Raw genomic sequence first — 6,982 nt, 5'->3', positions numbered from 1 at the left:
CTGAAAAGTAACCGTGCCCAATCCAGTAGCACGATACCTCCCATTTCCACCCATCTCGATATTCATCTAGAGATCTTTCTCCTCCAGGTCACTAAATAACTCCTTGTCGCCAGTCATGTGGAATAAAGCTCCATTGTCTAAGTACCATACACTTCCCATAATTGATGACACCATGCATGCAATGAGGGAAAATTCCAATTCGAATTGAGATGCCAAAGCCTCATCCACCGCTCCTCCTGAGGACTTCTTGAGTGGACAAGTTGTGGCAAAATGGCAAAACTCATGAAAATGAAAGAATTTCACTTTCGTCATGTCTTTCTTCTTACCTCCATGACAAGAATTTGATTTGGAATGGGAATCTTTCCCTTTCCCCTTCTCTGCCTTAATCGCTAAGGCACAATTCTCTTCATCATGAGTCTTTGATAAAGATCCATCTCTGGCGTTCCTCCTGATCTCCTCTTGCATCAAATCTGACCACAGCCGTTCCCAATCTGGCAGCTTCTCCCGATCATTGACAGAGTCATGTTAACTATGCCAACTCTTTGGGAGTCCTATAAGAGAAGGACTCACCATATCATCCTCAACAACCGTGATTCCAACACTTCCAAGTTCATCACGACACTGAGTGAACTTGGTCAATTATTTTGGAATCGTCTTGCCTTTCTCCATTTTGATTTTTTGAAGTTTGTCCTTCAGTGCCAATTTCCTTTGGTCACTATTGTTTTGATACAAATTTGTCAATGGTTTCCACATAGCATATAGAGATTCCTTGCCATGGAGACTAGAGACAATGTGGTCTCAAACTCTCTCAAGGATTATCCACCTCGCCTTCACCACACACTTGTTCCATTCAACCAAATTATGTGCATCCGATGTTGTTAGCTTAGGAATTTCTTGATCAATGAATTCCTTCAAGCCATTATCCTCTAGCACAACCTCCATTATGTCCCTCCAGGCTATATAATTCGAGTTGTCTTCCAAGGCATACTCGAGTAGCAAACCGGAGAATGCCATCTATTGATCTTGAAGTATGTATTGCAAATTCGAATTTCACCTGTAACCCAAAACTCAAAACTTCAAAATCTTTTCTAGTATATTGAATTTAGCTTTGATACCATGTAGAAATTCCTATAGATTCACAAGATCATGCAGTGTACTAAAGCATAGGACAAGAATCTACTTCGACTTTCAACCAGTGGAAGCCAACAGATTGATGGAACAATATGAACAAAAAAAAGATAAATCAATGGGACATAACACAAGATGTATATGGCGAAATCTACTGCACAAAACCCCACTATTTGTATTGCATATATCAAAAATATGAGTGAAGATACAAAGCTTGTTCTCACTAGAACAATTATGCACAAGTATGCTCAACTCTCTCAACTCACAAGCAAGCTCTTGGCCAACACGAATTTTGCAGCTCTCCAAGCCCCTATTCCCCCTCCCAATTCCTAGGATGAATAACCCATATTCAAAGGTAATTCATGCTTCCAAAACCGCGCAATCCAAACATAGGTCCTTCTCTGATTGCATGCATGATATTTACAACTCAGTAAATCATACAAATGATAGTACACTACCCCTGAACTCTAGTCTCAACTGGATCTTTCTCAGAACTGAAGTGCATGAGTTTCTCATGAGGGAATCTTTAGTTAACTGGAGTAACACTTGTGGATGCACCAGTGCATAAACTGACTGTTAGTCTTCTATTAGTTCCAAAAATAGTTAGAACTAATTTAACTGATCATAACTCAGTAAACTGAGTTAATCTAATTACAACTCAATTTAAACTCATACTGGACCACTAAAATTTAGGGAGAACATATACATGACTACATAAAGACTTCCAACTCGAAATTCCTAAGCTAATTAATTTAATTAAACTTAATTAACTGTTTACAAGTGTCTATGAGAATATAATTCAATTTTAATTCTCAGTTTAATTCAAGGACAAATTAAACTAGAATTTCTTGTTGCCATTTTTCAACATTTCAGGCATCCATATTGTACTCAAATTTTCACTATTGGACCACTTTTCCCAAGTTGGGTTTTTTTGGGGACTTTTGTCCAGAAAAATTGTCTCATATTTTATATGTGTGTGCTAGCATTTTTCAGTTTCCAGCATATTATTTTTCCGCAGTATTTTATTTATGAAGGTTGCAGTGTGTTTATTTTAGTATTTTTTGTAGCAGATAAATTGTTAAATTGATTAACAATTAGGAGAAATAATACTAGTTGTTGCAATAGGATTCCACATTGGAATTTTCACAATCAACTCATCCACAACTCTACTTATTTCCCACAAAATTGAATTCACTGACTTAACTATGTGACTTTTCCATGTCACTCCTGCTAACTGCAACTCAAGTCATCCTGCTGATGTGGAAATTCGAATTTCTCCATTTGACTAAGGTATAAGTCAAATGAATCATTTTCTTGCTACAATTTAACATTTTCTTGTAATTTTGTAAAATCATCATTTATTTCTAGATTTGGTCATGAATGTCAAGGAATCTCTGCTAATTAATCACTCAGATATTTGTTATTATAAATCAATTTAACAGTCATTAAAAACATAAGAACTATTTCTATGCTAGAGTGGCTTATTACTTATTATTTTCAGTCTTTGAATAGATCATTCATAGCATTAAATAATATTGATTATCATAAATACTTTTGTAACTTGATATTAATCATAAACCACATGTTAAAATCCCCATTGTTTTTTAAAACTATTGCACCTGTTTGATAGCAATCACTTTCTCTATACTAAGTTAGGACAACCTTTTATTTATTTTCTGCATTGTTACAAATGGCCGCATTTAGATTTGGTTTTCATTTTAAACAAAAGTCTCCTTTTGCAAGAGCAAGATTTTGGTGGCCTAGCTAAGCCCACATTTCAGCCAATATAATAGATTGCCTTCTTCAAGCAACTGAAATTAGCCAAGTATTTCCTTTTTCCTGTTAATACCAACAAACAATATTGTACACCAACATGTAAAATCTAGATCTAGAGATAGTTTATGCATTTAGGTTAGTTTATATTAATTTAGGTATTTAGTTTAGGTTAGTTTTAGGTAGAGGAAACTAGGCCACAAACCAATCGAAATTACCACACCAAACATAAAAGGATCTAATTGGGACCCTGCCTAGGTGATTTCCTTAATGTTGGACATGGTCAATTTTTTCCATCAACACCATCATATATTTAACTTTTACAACCTAGAGAATTATATATAAAAAATAATCATGTAGGAAAACTTTTCAAAAATAAAATACATATTGTGCACCAAAGGGAATTAAGTCTTGATCTCAGGTTCATTGATCCTTGGGCTTCTTGATGTTATCTATGTACATGGGTGGATAATTTTGTGTCCCAATCAAACATTTCTAGCTCATCAGTTGACCTTCGAGCATAATCCTTGCATACTCTTCTTCCCCACGGACCCTCGAGCTATAATGGGACTATAAGGTAGAGGAAGAACACTAGAAAGTGGAGGAGAGCACTCTAGCTGAAGAGTTCCCACTTTCATGACCTCCATTGCACCAAAATCACTATAGAACTCAATATTCACTATCCCAATATATCATTATGAAATTCATCAAACAATAGGGAAAAAATTAGTTCCTCTCCCATAACTTGCTCATTCTTTTATAGGAGGCTTCATAGGTGACACATGTCACTTCATGAAAAGATAACTAGTTTTATTAAATAAATAACTTGATTATTCAACTGTACATGTATCAAACTCTCAACAAGGCTCTCCTAAAAATATTTTACTTCATTTCTGATTAAAAACCATATTTTCCCTCACCCCAACATGACTCCCTACTTCTTCTCCTAGTTGTCTCTTGGCCCCCCTTTTATACTCCTTATGTTGTGTTCATTACCGAAGTCAACTGGTAGGTCTCATATTTCGTCCCCCAAATACACCCTAGTTTATCTCAAGTTGAACTCTTGAACGAAGATCTTTGTGTTATGCTCTTTCCACATGAAGTTTCTCTCATGAAACTAAATTTCTCTATTTTTATATTATTATTCTTTAATTTCATACACTACCCTCTTTGCTTAATGATATTAAAGTATCCTTGAAATAATATGTCTAATTAACTCTATGTCCCCTTCCCCTTTTTACTATCAAAACACTTATATAATTTGTAGTTATTTAATGCATATTATCTACCTTATATTTTCCAAATGTGGGAAGGGTAGAGTTACTTAATTGGACCAATTTTTATAATTCTTCCTATTCATCCTTTATCCCAAGTTTTTTTCTTGTTTTAGATAATTTGATGATAATATCTCACTTACTACATGGTGTTAATTATTTCTCATCATTGTATGATTATCATATCTTAATTATCTTTCAGTTTTTTCTTTTTAATGCCAAGGATGTCATGTCGGTCACGCACTTCAATAACTCACCTTAGACATTCCAAGGGTGCCATGTCCCTTACCATTTAGGAATATTGTGACTACGAAGAAAAAAATTAGGTGCAATGACAGAGACCATTGTCCTCTCCCGTGTCACCCTATATTGTGAGACTAATGGTTTTGGGTATTAAGGAATCCACTTTGATGTACGACACCCAATGAATCCTTGTGAGCGACTGAGTATGGGGTCCACCCTCATGGCATCGTGATCTTCAAGGTGAAGGTATCCCAACACCTTCTAGTTGAATTCACAATGGGAGTGGGAGCGGGTGAAATTAAGGACGTTGTCCCACCCCTCGCATGAAGTTCCATTTATCTGTACAACCCCATAACCCATGTGTGATTCGTTTAGTCAAAAAGCTAACTTATGTTTGTAGTCACCATCATGTGATTAGTAATCATAGCAGAATATTATTTTGGACTTTAAATTTTAGCATTGATAGGATGCAATCAATCAAACCAGAGGTCATTGACTCATCACATATAGGTGCATCCAAGTGGTATCCTGCCACACTCAATAATCATTAGTAATATTTGTTCATAATGTTAGTCATTGATATAATTGTGTACACTAAATTATTATCATGACATAGTCATCAACATAATCTCTAACTTCAAGTAGGAAACTACTCCTTAGAATATGTAAATAAGATATCATAATGAATTCATCACAGTCATTAGCATCATAACATCATACTAGCATATCACAATTATTATAACATCCACTAATAGTGAAATTTAAATAACCAGGTCCTCGACTTAAGGTCCTCAAAGAATAATGTATGAGCCTTGAGGTTATATCAAGACTAATATAATTTCAATGTCAATCAACTATAGAAAATATGGATTTATTTCCTCAAGAAGAAATCTAAAGTCTTTAACAAATTCAAAAAATTTAAGGCTCTTGTGATAATTTTGTACAGAAGAAAATTAAGGTGATGAGGATAGATAATGGTGGAGAATTATGCTGGAAAGAATTCAAATAATTCTATAAGAAGTGTGATATAACAAGGCATAAGACTATCCAATACACACCTCAACAGAATGGAGTTGTAGAAAGAATTAATAGGATGTTGATGAAAAAAGCAGAGAGCATGCTAAGTGGTATTGGGTTAGGCCAGTAATTCTAGGCAGAGGCAATGGAAATTACATGTTACATGATAAATATATCAACATATTTAGCATTGGATGATAAGACTCCACATGAGGTTATATGAACTAATAACAAACCTCTCTTAAACATCTCAGTGTATTTGGTTGTGATGTTTATGTACATGTTCCAAAGAAGAATAGAAGTAAGCTAGATAAGAAAGTTGAAAAGTGTATCTTTATTTAATATAAAGATGACATTAAAGGTTATAAGCTTTGGAACCTAGAAACTAAGAAGGTAGAGTATAGTTGAGATGTAGTATTTAGAGAAGTGAAAATATTGTCAAACAAGAAGTCCTACTAAGGGAAAAGGAACTAGAAAATATGGAGTTTGAATTAAAGGAAGATGAATGAAACTCAAAAGAATGACAACAAGAATAAGAAGATCCACACACTCTGATGTTCAAGATTTCAATTCAAGAAACAAGATAACTAGAAAGGTATGTTCCACCTAATTTCCATTCAATTATTATTATTATTATTATTATTATTGATGATGATCCTAGAATTATTAGAGAGGTAGTGGATTTAAAAAATGGAAAAATATGGAAAAAAACCATGGTTGAATAAATGGCATTATTGAAGAAGAATGAGGCTTGAGATCTAGTAGAGTTGTCAGACCACAAGAAACCTCATTAGCAACAAATTAATGTTTAAGAAGAATTTGAATGTAGAAGGCGGATTGGAGAAATACAGAGCTTGGTTAGTAGAGAAAGGTTATTCCTAAGTTGAGGGAATTAAATTTGGTGAAATTTTTTCTCCTATTGCCAAGTTAGCTTCTATCAGATTTCATTTCTATGTTGTTATTGCCTTTTATTTTGATGGACGTAAAACAACATTCCTACATGAGGATTTGGATGAATAAATTTTGTATGAAGCAACCAGAAGCATTTGCAATGAAGAGAAATAAAGAGTTGGTGTGCAAGTTAAAACTGCCCCTCTATTGGTTAAAGCAATCACCAAAGATGTATAAAGAAATTGATACTTATATATTAGGACGTGGCTTCACAAGGAGAAAAGTGGATCATTATGTATATTTCAAATTATTTGGTAATCATCTTATTTATTTGGGCTTATATGTGGATGTTCTATTGTTGATTGAAAATGACAAGGAAATCATCCACGAAGTGAAAACTTAGTTGTCCTCTAGATTTGACATTAAGGATATTCGTGCTGCAAATTTCATTTTGGACATGGAAATTAGAAGAAATCAAACAAACAAGTAACTCTAGTTAAATCAAAGGAAGTATCTCGAAGCAATATTGCAACAGTTTAATATATAGAAATGTAAACCGATAAAGGTGCCTATTTTTGTAGGTATAAAGTTATCTCTAGATGATGTCCCAAGACACGTGAAAAGGAAGAGGACATTTCTCGTGTTCCATATGCCAA

This window comes from Pinus tabuliformis, chromosome 1_1, assembly GCF_031772625.1.
Source record: "Pinus tabuliformis cultivar Carrire ecotype Pingquan chromosome 1_1, CPIR1, whole genome shotgun sequence".
NCBI lineage: Eukaryota > Viridiplantae > Streptophyta > Pinopsida > Pinales > Pinaceae > Pinus > Pinus tabuliformis.
This window is presented reverse-complemented; position numbering follows the sequence as displayed.